This window comes from Ricinus communis, chromosome 9 (genome assembly GCF_019578655.1).
Source record: "Ricinus communis isolate WT05 ecotype wild-type chromosome 9, ASM1957865v1, whole genome shotgun sequence".
Classification (NCBI taxonomy): domain Eukaryota; kingdom Viridiplantae; phylum Streptophyta; class Magnoliopsida; order Malpighiales; family Euphorbiaceae; genus Ricinus; species Ricinus communis.
In genome coordinates this window covers 21,812,640-21,828,329 of record NC_063264.1, presented here as the reverse complement: position 1 = coordinate 21,828,329, position 15,690 = coordinate 21,812,640, and the positions used below count along the sequence as shown (strand labels likewise).

Here is a 15,690-nt window from a genome sequence, read left to right as displayed (position 1 = left end):
TAGGAAATTTGAGAAAGGAAATCATGCATGAAGCGCACTATGCACCTTATGCAATGCATCCCTGGAAGTACCAAAATGTACAAAAATTTGAAGCCTTATTATTGGTGGCCGGCAATGAAGAAGGATGTGGCAGAATTTGTGAGTAAGTGTTTGACATGTCGGCAAGTGAAAGGAGAGCACTGTGCACCGCAGGTAAACTTCATTCTTTATCTATACCCTGTGTGGAAGTGGGATAAGATTACTATGGATTTTGTTATGGGATTGTCGCGTACATTTAACAAGCATGATGCTATTTGGGTAATTGTTGATCGACTTACTAAATGTGCTCATTTCTTACCTGTGAAGCAAACAGATTCACTTGATAAACTTGCTTGAATTGTATATTTCCGAGATTGTTAGATTGCATGGTGTGCCAATATCTATTGTATCAGATAGGGATCCTAGATTTACTTCTCATTTCTCTGAGAGTTTGCAAAAAGCATATGGTACTAAGCTTCATTTCAGTACAGCTTTTCATCCTCAAACAGATGGGCAATCAGAAAGAACTATTCAGACATTAGAAGATATGATGAGGGCTTGCACACTTGAGTTCAAGGGTAACCGGGATGATTACATACCACAGGATGGAATTCTGCGATAACAACAGTTTTCATTCTAGTATCGGTATGGCTCCTTATGAAGCTTTGTATGGGAGGAAATGTAGAAGTCCAAGATGTCGGGATGTTGAAGGTTTAAGACAGCTTGAAGGTCCGAATTGGTACAAGAAACGTTGGATAAAATAGAGATAGTTAAAAAGAATTTGAAAGTAGCACAGATGCATAAAAGAGTTATGCTGATTTGCATCGAAGGGAAATGGAATATATTGTGGGTGATAAAGTTTTCTTGCGGGTATCACCATGGAAAGGAATATTAAGGTTTGGTAAACAAGGGAAATTGAGTCCGAGGTATGTAGGACCTTATGAAATTATTGAAAGAGTTGGACCATTGGCTTATAGGTTAGCATTACCTACAGAGTTGTCTTCTATTCATGATGTTTTTCATGTTTCTATGTTAAGGCGATATAGATCAGATCCTAGTCATATCATTCCAGAGCCAGAGATAGAAATCACAGAAAAGTTGACATATGTGGAAGAGCCGATAGAAATTCTTGATCGAAGGGTTAAGAAATTGAGAAAGAAAGACATTCCTATGGTCAAAATTAAGTGGAGTCATCATTCACCAAGAGAAGCAACTTGGGAAGTGGAAGAGCATATGAGACAGAAGTATCCGCATCTATTCCATTACAATGTTGGTGAGTTGTTAAGATTTCGGGGACAAAATTTCTTAAGGAAGGGAGAGTTGTAACGCCTGCATTTTCTCATCATCCATGTTATGTGCATTTACATTTAATCATTGGGCATATGATGGTATATCAATGATATTTTTATTTTATGAGAACAGATATATATTAATTATAAGTAGAGAATAAAAAGCATGATATTAGATTATTAATTTAGATAAGTTGATTAAGTACTTGGGTTATGTGTATTAAGCCTTAAGACTTAATTGAACCAATAGTTGAAGGTTGGGTAAATAGATTGGACTTAAAAGATACAATTAAAAGTTAGTACCTATATATGGTTAGTAAGAATTAATTTAGGGTGATAAAAATAGTTTAGTAGGTGGTGGCATTAAGAGAGGAATATTGAAATTGGAACCATGAGCAAGCTCATTTTACCTCTTCATTTCTCTAAAATTCGTACATGGCCAAAAACACAAAATTTGGAATAAGAGAGAGGAGTGGAATACCTAGAAAACTTAAGATTAAGATAGGATTTTGCCAACTATTGAAGGAGCCAAGCTAAAGCTAAAGGATTTAAGCATATTAGCAACCCAAAAGCTGAAATTGGTAAGTTGTTACTTGAGTGTTATTAATTTGTCATTAGGGTTCTTGATTACAAATTAGAAAAACTTCATTTGATGCTCTCATTGATTAATTAAATGTCTGATTATCATGAATTAGTAGAGTATTGAATGATTGCATAAAGATTAAGCTTGATTTAAGTTTAAGTATGTTAAGATAGAAAACTGTCAAAATTCCAGCAACCTTGATGTTCTGTATTTTAGGCATAACATGGGTTATATAAGTCCAAATTAAGCTTAATTGGTGTCTATAGAAATTTTAAAGAGTCCTCTATAACTTTGTAGTTTTGTGATTTTGCTATTTTTGCCGTTTTGGTTGCTTAAATGAGCAAACAGATTACTGCTCGGGTACAACTAGCTGTATGACCCTTGCTCAGTAATTTGAAAATAATTAAATCTATAGAAGTCGGAATTGAGTAATTCTTCTTGGAGATGAAACTAGACACATAAATGGATATGTCTATTTAATATGAGATTTTTGTATTAACCCAATTTTTTCCAGCAATAAATATACCTTGGTACTAAATTCTGTCTAGAAAACAGAAATGTTGGAGATTAGTTTTATGCAATTTATTGATGTTAATTTGAGTTAAATTGGTATTTAACTAGATGGAAAATATTTATAGGATATTAAAACAGTAATTGAGAGTCTTAGAGGAAGAGTTAGACCTATGAATTAGAGAGGGGATGATCTTGTAATGCATTAGAACTCGCATTTACATGAATATTTGTAATATGCATGAAATGTGAATTGATGAATGTGTTGACAGGTACTCAAAGGCCTGGAAAGGAAGTTGTGGAGAAAGGATGTTCTTATATGCTAAAGGAATAAGTATATTTTGAGTAAGTAAATAGTTAATATTTGCTATATTCATATATTTAATCAAATGTTCTGCAAATGGTTGCGTTTGCTTAATATTGTTTATGTTTGAATGACTGAGATGGAAATGATTGGTGTTGAGTGGAACAATTGTTATTGCTGAAATATGATATAAGTGAAATGATTGAATTGTGATGTTAAGTGCATATGTGCATGTGAATGGTGGATTCCCCTGTGAAAAAAAAAGATATATATATAAAGCCTTGGGAGGCTAAAGCCTAGAGAGGCTATAAAAGTGTATAATGTGAGATGAGGCGGAGCAGCTTACGTGTGTGATATGTGAGGATGAGGTGGAGCAGCACATTAAAGGAGATCCACAAGCCGTGAGAACTAACCATAATTGTTGAATTGTATTTCTTCTATGATGGTTGTAATGAATTTAATAGAATGGTATGACTTTATACCTAAACTATGAATATCATGGAAAGTTATGTGATTGGGTGAAAATTGTATTAAGTGTATGTGATATAGATTATGTTGATTATTTATTTACTGAGCTGGAGGCTCACCCCTCTCCAAAATTTTTCTTTTCAGGTTTGTAAATAGTAGTGCATCCGTTGGTTGTATGCGAAGTCTAGCTTTTAGCGATTCTCAAGTTGGGCCAGTTTTGTGAAGTCTCCTCCTGATGCATTTTTGTATGCAGTTATGTGATATATATGGAAGTATGCCTTATAAGGCATAAGAAGATGTTTGTAATACTTGTTAAATGATGTTTAAGTATAATCATATGTTTATATGTTAATAACCTTGTGTCTGGATTCTTAACAACCTACATATTGACCTATCTACCTGTAGTATATATTCTACGACGCTTGTATGCTTCCTGGCTAATGTTTATTGGATAGCATGTGATGGGGGTGTTACAACCAGTCTATCAAACTTTGAAAAAATAAAAGCAGAATGAAGCTAGATGGAATGTCAGAATACAACATTCTTGGTCTCTTACAATAGATGACCATGGCAGCCAATGCCTACAAAATCCAAAGTGGTACCTCTGATAGAGCCATTGTTGAGCTCCTTATAGCTGAATTTTCTAGCCAGCTTGAAAATCTTGGTTGTGTTTGTAATAAAGTTGGTTCTTTGTAAGGGGCATAAATAACAAAAGGTATTTTTGATACCCTTCCAATACCTATGGTCAATGTTGAAGAATCATCATTAGAAAATCTAGAAGAGGTTGGTTAGGAATACCATAAGAGAAGCCCATAATGGCTAGATCCCTTATGATTTCTACACTTATGGTGAATTAGTTAGCCTTATATATATATATATATTAAGAAAAGTCTTTTCAAAAAAGAAAAAAGACAAAAGACTCTGCACCATTATTTCTGAAAAGAAAACGACGAAGACTCCATTACCAAAAGCATCCAAAGAAAGAATTATTGAGGTCAAAGGCTGAAGACCTCTGTAAATAGAGAAGTTATCAAAGAAGAAGGCAGACTAAAAAATCACAAGAAACTCTTGTATTCTTCAAGTTCTACCATTAGAAATATAGTGAGAAGAGAGTAATAGTGAGGGAGAGAGAGAAAACCCTTCCTCTTGTATTATACTACTCTTGTAAGTTATATTTCTTTGTTCAAAGCTTTCACTCTAAAGCTTTCATTTTAAAATTTGTATATTTATTTATTAATAAGAACTTGTTGTGCATATTTTATAACAAGTGTATGCTCTGTGCTTGCCTCGTCTGAGGATCCCGCACATCAAAAACTTGTTACTATTGTCAAAGGTCTCCCCATTTATAACAAGTGTATGCTCTGTGCTTGCCTCGTCTGAGGATCCTGCACATCAAAAACTTGTTACTTTTGGTACAAGTGTATGCACCCCATTGGTATCAATTTTAATTTTGTATCTATTTCATTGTACTAATAAGTTCTCACGTGTCCATATAATAATTATTTTTAAAAAGTCAGATCATTAGAGTTCTTGCTATTTATTTTCTATTATTATTACTTTTTAATATCACACACATATACATTGAATTATTTTTCTAATTATTATATTCGACTAATAAGTTCTCAAATGTGTCACAGATTTCTTTTAACTATTTTTTTATAATTCAAATTTTGAATTTTTATTCTTTACTATTTTATTATTTATATATATATATATATATATATATATATATATATATATATATATATATGAATATAAATATATATTTTATTAATAAGATAAAAAGATTTATTATTAATATATAGTAACTATTATAATTATTGTACTTATTATATTAATTTCTTAAAAACATAATAGTCTTATATTTACATAAGTCAAAAATTCTTACCATATTCATTATTAGCATTTAAGATCACATTTAATTCTTTTTATGAATATTATAATTAAAACTTTTATAAATATGTTGTGTCATTTTCTCATTGGAAAACAACATGATATAACTTCATAAAATTTTGCGACATGGAATCTCATGAGAAAATATGGCCTTCTATATATATGTATTATAGATTGAGCACTCTTAAGATTTATTTTAATTCCATGTGGACGCACTTTTTTTTACAAAAAATTAAACAAATAATAGATATTGTTTACCAAGTTTTATGCATGTTTCAACATAATAATTATTATTGAGAAGTCGATTAGTTGGTAAAAGAATAAGGATAAATATGAAAATAAGTGGTTCTCATTGTTGGTATTTAGATAGTCAAGGATTATTCTAGAATTTGAAAGAGATTCCTCCATCAATGGAAATCACCTATTCTCCTCTTCCCTTTGGAGTATATACTGAGTAGTTGCAGTTTGGAGGCATTTTATCTGCACGTGTATGAGTAGGATTCATGCTTTAGACTATTAAGTGAGATGTCTTTTCATCCATTATTGCTTGAAATTAATAGGATACATCTATGAGTGTATATATGTAATTTCGTATTATGTTTGAGTTTATATTTAATTTTCTGTTTATTATTTATACTAGGAAACGATTTTATTTGGCTAAAGATGTAGAAATGTTGTTTATTCTTCTATATAGTTCTGATAAAATTTTATTTTCCCAACAACTATGTATTTAAGGATTATATTTTATACTATAAAGTATATTTAAATCCTTATTTGTTTCTTTTTTTTATTTATTTATCATTTCTCTCTATTTTTTTTACCCATCAGAATCATACAGGATACTTCAGAGTGAAGCTGAAATAAAAGTTGTAACATATAGAACCTCGTGTTGCTGTAAATAAATACGATCCAGAAAAGATCAGATTTGGATAATTTGGATTGGTGTAATAAACACTCAAACACATATAACCCATATAGATTTTTATTCACCTAGTTACCTTATTATTACTAATTGATCGGTCCAAATTATGTATAGATATTTAAGGGTATTTTAAAGCTTTAATGATATATTTCTATATATAAAATGATGAAAATATGTGCTTTTGCCTCACTTAAGCTTAATTGTCTATTTTCAGGAATATTAGCAAAAAGAGAAAACTATGGAGCTAAAAGAAGCTTAATAGGACATATTCGTGTCAAGGTCCAAGATTAAGACGCATGGACTGCTAATTACGAGGCCCAAGAGATATTTTAGTCATTTTGTGTAATTATTAGGATTTATATTAAGAGTTATTTATGGAATAGTATTTGGTGGAGATTAAGATACTTTAAATCTTATCTCTTAGATAAACTTATATTAGTATACTCATCTCTAGAGAGATTTATTTAAAGGAGGACTCTCCTCTATATAAATCTCTGCAAGGAATAAGGAAGGGAAAAGAAGAAGGAGGGGAGTTTTCTCCTACCTGCTCTCTACACCTGCAACCATTATTCTCTCCATAATTCTCTACAGTTTTTTATAAACACTTTAGTTTTAGTTTTCATTGTTCTTTGAGGATCTAAGGAGCTTTTCAAGAAGTGGAGACTGAGGACCAATCTTCTTCCTACTTGAAGAAATTCTGGATTTTGAGGGAGCTTTTTATTTTATTATTTTATGTCTTTCTATTTAATACCATGATCATTAGGTTAAATATGTTAGGCTAGTTTTCGTAAGTATTTAGTTTAGTCTTTTTACTTTGTATGAACCTTGTTATTTATTTATTTAATGAATGATTTTTTTACCTTCATATCTTTATTAATTTCAGTTATTATTGTTAGTTAACCATCATATTAATTTAGCAATAGTAATTGTTATGAAAATCTTTAGGTTTAAAAGTATTAGAAACATCATCTTTACTTTAATCTATGTTGGTATAAGAAACCTAAATTGCATCATTAGCTTGAGTGATTTAGGGAAAAGGCACATCACCATCTCATTCATTAGATCAGGCTTAAAGTAAAACAAGGAGATTACTAAGTAAATGGCTAGATTAAATACTATTTTTAGTATATAGTTTTAGATTATAAGCATTTGCATTTGCATTGCATATTAATTTATTGTTTAGTTACTTTACTTTATGACCATTATCATCTCAAATATACAATTTAGAGTGTTTAGATTTACTTTTATTGTTTTGTGTTGATAAGTAGTCTTTATAATAAGTGGCCTCATAGTTCCTTGAAAGATCGACCTCGTGGTGAACTTACCCTTACTATAGGAATGGTTCGTGCACTTGCGAATACTAAAAAAGACATATCAAGTTTTGGCGTCGTTGCCGGGGAACTGTGTCCAAATTTATTATATTGATTGATTATCAAAAGTATTTTGTGTTTGTTAGTTTGTTTTGTGTTTTGTGATTTATTTTATTTATGTGTTTTTATTTTATTTGTTTGTTTTGTGTTTTTGTGTTTTGTGATTTGTTTTGTTTATGTGTTTTTATTTTGTTTGTAAATTTTATTTTTAAAATTTTAATTTTAATCTGAAATTTTTCTTTTGTTTTGTATGCTTAGCAGGAAACAATTAGAAGAAGAATCAACAGAAGAAGTTGATATCATGGCAAACCCACCAAGAGAAGTAGAAGCTGAAAGGCGAATGGCTATGAAAGATTATGCAATGCCTACAATTGGTAACACTACTTCATGCATAGTTCTAGGTGATACATCTAGGAATTATGAACTTAAGAGCATTCATTTTAATATACTTCCTTCATTTTATGGTATGCCCAGTGAGGATGCATTAACATTCATTAGAGAATTTTATGCCATAGTTCATACTTTTCCATTATCTAGACTTAATGAGGATCAACTAAGAATGAGGTGTTTCCCTTATTCATTGAAAGAAAGAGCAAAGGCTTGGTTAATGACCTTGCCTCCTAATTCTTTGAGAAATTGGAATGAAATTTATCAAAAGTTTATGAGTAGATTTTACTCACAACAAAAGACAAAAGAATTAAGAGGTGAAATTTCTAATTTTTATTAAGAGAATGCTGAATCTTTTCATGAAGCATAGGATCGCTTCAAATCACTTTTATTGCAATGCCTACACCATGGATTCCCACTCCCAATAACTAACCAATCATTTTATGATGGATTGACACACCAATATCAATGTATGGTTGATAATGCAGCTAGGGGTGCTATGTTAGAAAGGACACCTGATGAGGTTTATAACATCTTTGAGATGTTAGGAGCCAATTCTCAACAAAAGAGTGTGAGGACAAAGAGAATAGAAGTAAATGAAGTGGTAGCTAATAGTGAGATGGCTGTGCAATTGGCTGAATTGACTAAGCAAGTTAATATGCTTACTTCAACAAAAAACTCACCAAATAATGAGGTATGTGGTATTTGTGGTATTTATAGTCATAGTGCTAATGTTTGTTCATCTTTTGATAATAATAGAGAAAATATGTATGACCAAATAAATTTGATGGATTCTTATCAACCTATGCATCCTATGAATGACCCTTATTCCAACACATATAATACAGGTTGGAGAAACCATCCAAATTTTTCTTGGAAATACAATGACCAAAACCCACCACAATTATTGAGAAATCAAAATCAACCTCATTACCAAGACCAATATTCTCAATTCCAAAGGGACTCCAATCCTTTCTTTCAAGATCAAGAACAAACTCTTCGATCTAATGAATAAAGGAAGCCAAGTTTGGAAGAAACACTTCAATCATTTATGATGGCTTCTCATGATAGGATGGAGAGGAATGAGAAAAAGACAGATTCCATTGAGGCTTCACTAAAACGTTTAGAAGCTCGAGTGGAATAAATTGTTGAAGAGCTCAATAAAGAGGAATTATCAAGTCAACCTGAACAAGCCAATTCCATTACTAGTATTAGAAGAGGTGAGGTTGTCGATAATATTACTATGGAAACTGAAAGGAATTTTTCTTCTTATACAGGTACACCTAAAAATGATGGATTATTGCAAAGCAATGAGGAAAGCATACAAAAGGAAGAAAGAGTAGAGCCTAATCTTAGGCTGGAGAAGAAAGAAAAGGAAGCATTTTCTGGACCTGAATTTCATAAGGCAGCTCAGCCTTATAGACCCCCTATTCCTTTTCTAAACCAACCCAAAGAGAGCAAAAATGATGAATTTTTTTTAAAGTATTGAGATGCTCTCTAAAGTTTATACTAACTTACCTTTGTTGGATGTTATCAGGAATAAACCAGTTTATGCGAAATTCTTTAAAAAGTTGAACACCAACAAAAGGCGATATGCGAACAATGAAAAAGTACAAGTAGCAAGTGTAATGCTTCAACATCAATTGCCCCTTAAGATGAAGGATCCTGGTAGCTTCACCATTGATATTACAATAAGTGATAAAAAAACATACAAAAGCCATGTTAGATTTGGGAGCAAGCATCAACTTGATGCCTTATTCGATGCATGAACGACTTGGCTTGGGAGAGTTGAAGCCTACCACTATGTCTCTACAATTTGCAGACAGATCGATAAAATACCCTAGAGGTATAGTGGAAGACTTGCTAGTGCAAGTAGGTAAGTTAGTAATTTCAGTTGATTTTGTAGTACTTGACATGGAAAATACACCAACAAGGGATAAAGAGCAAACCATACTCCTTGGTAGACCTTTCATGGCAACTACTAGAACTGTGATTGATATGCATGATGGAAAACTTACCATGACAGTTTTAGGAGAAACTGTGGAATTTAAAGTATTTGATTTTCTAACTTTATCTCCTAAATCTACTATTGATAAGTGTTCATATAATTATTTAGATTCTCTTGTTTATAAACAATTATATGATGATATTCCATTCTTAATTGACAAGAGTTTTCGTGACACTTTAGATGTTCGCATTAAAAGTATAAAGCCATACTTAAAAGGAATGGCTTATGACGAAGAGGTGGAGTGCGCGGATGAACGCCCACCATGAGCATAATCAGGAATGTCTAGCTATAGACAATAAACTCAGCAATTGTATTTTTATTTTTATGCATTTAAGTTATTATTATTATTATTATTATTTTAGTTTTTTTTTTTAATTTTTTTAATTTATTTTTAATTTTTCTATTTTTTATTTATTTTATGTTTATCTTGTAGGCTTGTATTTGATCCCCAAAAAGGCAATACGTCTCCATGAGAAAAAATTAAAGCTCCAACCAAAAAAAAAAATTGAGCGAGCCATGTTGCGGCAACGAATTTTCACACGGGCCCGTAGCAGCTAGCGGCAGAGACGACACGGCCCACAGCAGCCAGTAGAGACAACACGGGCCCGCGCAGCCTGTGGTCGCGGGATGCTCCGCGAGGAAGCCAGTGCAGCCCAAGAATGCGTCTTGCCGCTGAGGAAGCCCAGCCGGGCCACATGCCCGCAAAGATCGGCAGGCACATGAACAGCCCACAAAGATAGGCACGCAGCGGGAGCTTAACGACGCAATGTAAAAATAAATTGAGCAAAAATTAAATAATTAAATCCAAGAAATTGGGATTAGTTATGAATTATTTTTAGTTAAAATACTCTCTTTTAAAATTAAATATATTTCTATCTCCTCCATATAAATAGTCATATCATTGATCTAGGACTTTATTTTAAATTTTATTCTAGAATTTATATTTATTTATTAGGATCTAACTTTTAATTATCTTAGGATTTAATCTTTCTAGTATAGTTTATTATTTTTAATTCTTCATTATTTTTAAATTTTTATTTCTTTATTTATTTTATAATTATCAATGATGTGTGTTCAAGTGTACTTCTAAGGTTTGAATGGTGGAGATTGGAATTCAAGTTCATGGTTTACTATGCATAGCAAAATTCGAGGGGAGTATTCTATCTTTTTCCTCTCTTTTTGTTCTTTATTTTTCTATATGCAATGACATTGAGGGCAATGTCAAATTTAAGTGTGGGGGAGGGAAATAGAATATTTCTTCGATTAAACTTTATACGTCATATGCCATGAGAATTAGCAACTTTGGTTAATCTTTACAAAATTTTAAATTTTTCACTCAGCTTTTTCTTATTGTTCTATATAAGAGTCGATGAAAGAATGCTATTATGTTAAGATTCTTGAACTCTTGAGTTAGTTTTAACGTGTATAAATATGAACTCATGAGTTATTTGCACTTAAATGATCAAGTGTTCATCTTTTGTATATGGACATGATGAATAGTTTAGCAACATTTGACATGGGTATGATTAGAAGTGTATGATTTAGATTATGATTTTCTTGTTATTAAATTGGCTTGCCTAAGTTTGTGAGATATGATATGGGCAAGTTTAAAGCTCTAAGTTTAATAACTCTACTCCGCTAATTTTAGTTGCTTAGTAACCGGGGATTTTCATGACCAATGTTGATTTTCGCGTAAAAAGGCAATTAAGATTATGAGTATGCAAAGCATCTTGTTGTATGTTTTGTTGAGTAACCAGGTGCATTCATTGCCCATGTTTGTATTTGCATAAAAAGGCATAACATCTCAAGAAAGAAAGAAGTACCCCAAGTATCAAAAATTAAAATCCTAGGGGTATAAAGAAAAGAAAATAAAAAGTATAAAAGCTTCAAAAGCAAGTAATAAATGCCTATTGATCTCTTGTTTTTGAATGAAGGTTTTGCCTTTTTGAATAGGGTTATAATAATTTGGATTATGCATCATAGTTGTATCCTTTGAAGATGAGTTAGACTATTTGTTGTGAAACAGGTGTGAAGGATTGGATGCTTGAATCCTTTGATTAACAATGATTGAGTTTATATTTTTAAAGAAAATTATTATGACTCAAATGTTCTTGGGTTGACATGATCTTTGCATTAGTGAGATTCTTTTGAATAATATCTTTAAGCTGAGTAGGGATGTTTTTCATGATTTTTGCAAAAGTTAATTCTCGGTTGCTATTTACTTGAGGACAAGTAAAAGTTTAAGTGTGGGGATATTTGATCGGTCCAAATTATGTATAGATTTTTAAGGGTATTTTAAAGCTTTAATGATATATTTCTATATATAAAATGGTGAAAATATGTGTTTTTGCCTCACTTAAGCTTAATTGTCTATTTTCAGGAATATTAGCAAAAAGAGAAAAATATGGAGCAAAAAGAGAAAAATATGGAGCTAAAAGAAGCTTAATAGGACATATTCGTGTCAAGGCCCAAGATTAAGACTCATGGACTGCTAATTATGAGGCCCAAGGGATATTTTAGTCATTTTGTGTAATTATTAGGATTTATATTAAGAGTTATTTATGGAATAGTATTTGGTGGAGATTAAGATACTTTAAGTCTTATCTCTTAGATAAACTTATATTAGTATACTCATCTCTAGAGAGATTTATTTAGAGGAGGACTCTCCTCTATATAAATCTCTGCAAGGAACAAGGAAGGGAAAATAAGGAGGGGAGTTTTCTCCTACCTGCTCTCTACACCTGCAACCATTATTCTCTCCATAATTTTCTACAGTTTTTTATAAACACTTTAGTTTTAGTTTTCATTGTTCTTTGAGGATCTAAGGAGCTCTTCAAGAAGTGGAGATTGAGGACCAATCTTCTTCCTACTTGAAGAAATTCTGGATCTTGAGGGAGCTTTTTATTTTATTATATTTTATGTCTTTCTATTTAATACCATGATCATTGGGTTAAATATGTTAGGCTAGTTTTCATGAGTATTTAATTTAGTCTTTTTACTTTGTATGAACCTTGTTATTTATTTATTTAATGAATGATTTCTTTACCTTCATATCTTTATTAATTTCAGTTATTATTGTTAGTTAACCATCATATTAATTTAGCAATAGTAATTGTTATGAAAATCTTTAGGTTTAAAAGTATTAGAAACAATATCTTTACTTTAATCTATATTGGTATAAAAAACCTAAATTGCATCATTAGCTTGAGTGATTTAGGGAAAAGGCACATCACCGTCTCATTCATTAGATCAGGCTTAAAGTAAAACAAGGAGATTACTAAGTAAATGGCTAGATTAAATACTATTTTTAGCATATAGTTTTAGATCATAAGCATTTGCATTTGCATTGCATATTTATTTATTGTTTAGTTACTTTACTTTATGACCATTATCATCTCAAATATACAATTTAGAGTGTTTAGATTTACTTTTATTGTTTTGTGTTGATAAGTAGTCTTTATAATAAGTGGCCTCATAGTTCCTTGAAAGATCGACCTCGTGGTGAACTTACCCTTACTATAGGAACGGTTCGTGCACTTGCGAGTACTAAAAAATATATATCACTAATTTAATCAAATTTTATTATTACTCTTAAGAAAACATATTTTAAATATATTATATTTTTGTAGACCACATTTTTATTTAATAATATTTGTTTCAATTCAATAATTTTATATATTCTAATATTTTAATTTAATATTCTTGTTACTATTAATAAAAGATAGATTATGAAAAGTTTAACTTTGAGTAGTCCAACTAACAACAACACTTTGCACTTTAAAAAATATTTGCAGTACTATATTTTAATGGCCTAAAATCCTAAACAATCTAAACTTTTACAAAATTTTGCTATTCTGGCTAATCCTTTAAAAATTATCAATTTAGCCACAGTGCAATTTTTACCCTAGTTGAGTTGTTTGTCAAAATTAAACAACACGGATAGTGACAAAGACACCAATTAGAAAATGAGAAATTCAAATTGATTGGTCTTAATGCCGCATTATTTATACACATTACTTAATTTTAAATTCTCATTTCCTAAATTGCGTTCATATCACCATCCAAGTTGCTTAATTTAGACCAGCAACTCAATTTGGCCAAAATTGCACTCGATTAGCGAAATTATGGCTAAATTGATAATTTAAAAAAATGATCAAAATAGCAAACTACCTCAAGGGTTTGGATCTTTTAGACGGTTAGACCTATCTTAATCCATATGCGAGACAAAGGTGACTTAATACCATTTTTTAATCCATATGCAGGATAAATGTGGCTTAACTAAATTGCTGTCGACAATGAAAAATCATTTAGGAGAATTCATGTGTTCACACATTCACAAATATTTAAAAAATTCCAATTCAACACAAAATATTTACGTTAATAAAGGCATCATTAGTCAAGTCTTAAAATAAGACTAAAATCATATAGTAGCTTAATAATTTTTTGGTTAAAGTTTGTTGAGCATGCCACATACATTGGTATATGAACTGTCTGAAAATTATTGTACCTTAGTTTTTGTAATCAATTAATTGTAAATTTCTAAGCTTCCTTTATTACAATTTGCTTAAATTTTTTATACCAATAATTTTGTTGTAATGGCAATAAATGACTAAAAATAAGTGAGTTGAGGGCTTATATAAAATTTGTTGACAATTTAAAAAAGTTTGTGTTTTTAAGTGAAAATATGAAAAGTAAATATTGAGAAACATGACTTGACAATAATTAAAATTGACTGGTGGGATAATTAATGAAATGCTCTTCGAAACTTTGATCTTGTGTTTGGATAGTTTTTCTATCTATTTGATGAGTTTTGATACTCCTCTCTTATCTTTTGTTCTTCAATTTATAAAGATCATTAATTTCTGCGCGTTTTGGAAAATAACTCTTTCTTCTTCTTTTTAACCACTAGAGCCTTATTATCCTTGTTACTCAAGGTAGTTATTTTGTGAAAAATGTAGAATAGTTATTGACTTAGTGCTCACTGACTCCTCTCTGCTCTCGTTTTTTCTTGAATGTACTTTCTCACTATTGGCCAATTATTAAATTTAGTGTCATTTAATTAATTAATTAATTAAATTCATTTCATGGGCTTGCTAATGGATCAGATCTTTTTTCTCCATTTATTTTTGGCTTAGGCCAAAAATATATGTCTAGTCCAAGAGTCAAGGCTATATATATGACTCTTTCTTTAAAATTAATAACTTCAATTCCTAAATCCAAAATCTACAGGAATCTCTGACCCCAAGTTTAATACCACCCATATAACACCTAGTATTGGAAATATGTGGCCAAGTAAACTCAAGAGTCCTAATCAAATTTAAATTCTCTCTTCCACCTTCCTCTAAGACTCTTAAACCTTCCACTTTTTTCAACTCTCCCCTCCAAAAATTAATTATTTTCTTAATTATACCAACAATAATCCGTTCAAAATTAATAATCATCCTCAAAAATTATTTTCTTCAACACAAAATCAAAACCCTATTGATTTCTCCCTTATATATTTAGCCTTTCCTTCGCCGATGTTCTTGCATCGTTCAGACACACTATAGGTGGTGTCATCCTCAACACCATCAATTACTGTCCTTCACCATGGCTGCCACCAACTGTTAACATGACCAGCTCGATTTCTTTAAATCTCGACATATTCATCCTTCGTTTGACCATGCCGCCCTTTTGTTGTCCTCCTCGCTCGACGTCAATAATGCCACAATGTTGATTCCTTCGTCGACGTTGTTTGCCTAAGCCTTAATGTCATCAATCACTGGCATCCTTCGTTGTCACTTATAGGAGACAATGCTCCTTTATTGTACGGTGGTCTCTCATGATCAAACCAAATCAGTTTGGTTCGGTTTAAATTGAACCTACATCTAATGTTCTTGATCTTGAGTTGATTGGTGAAATTCATTTTGTAATCACGAAATGATTTGTTGCCTTACAA

The 15,690-nt window shown here is 31.2% G+C and overlaps 1 non-coding gene across 1 annotated transcript; it reads right to left on the bottom strand.

The window, feature by feature from the left end:
- Window positions 1–8,050: 8,050 nt before the first annotated feature.
- On the bottom strand, window positions 8,051–8,158 carry LOC112536572. Its single transcript, XR_003080566.2, has one exon. It is a non-coding gene; the product is annotated as a small nucleolar RNA R71 (small nucleolar RNA).
- Between the last annotated feature and the right edge of the window lie 7,532 nt (window positions 8,159–15,690).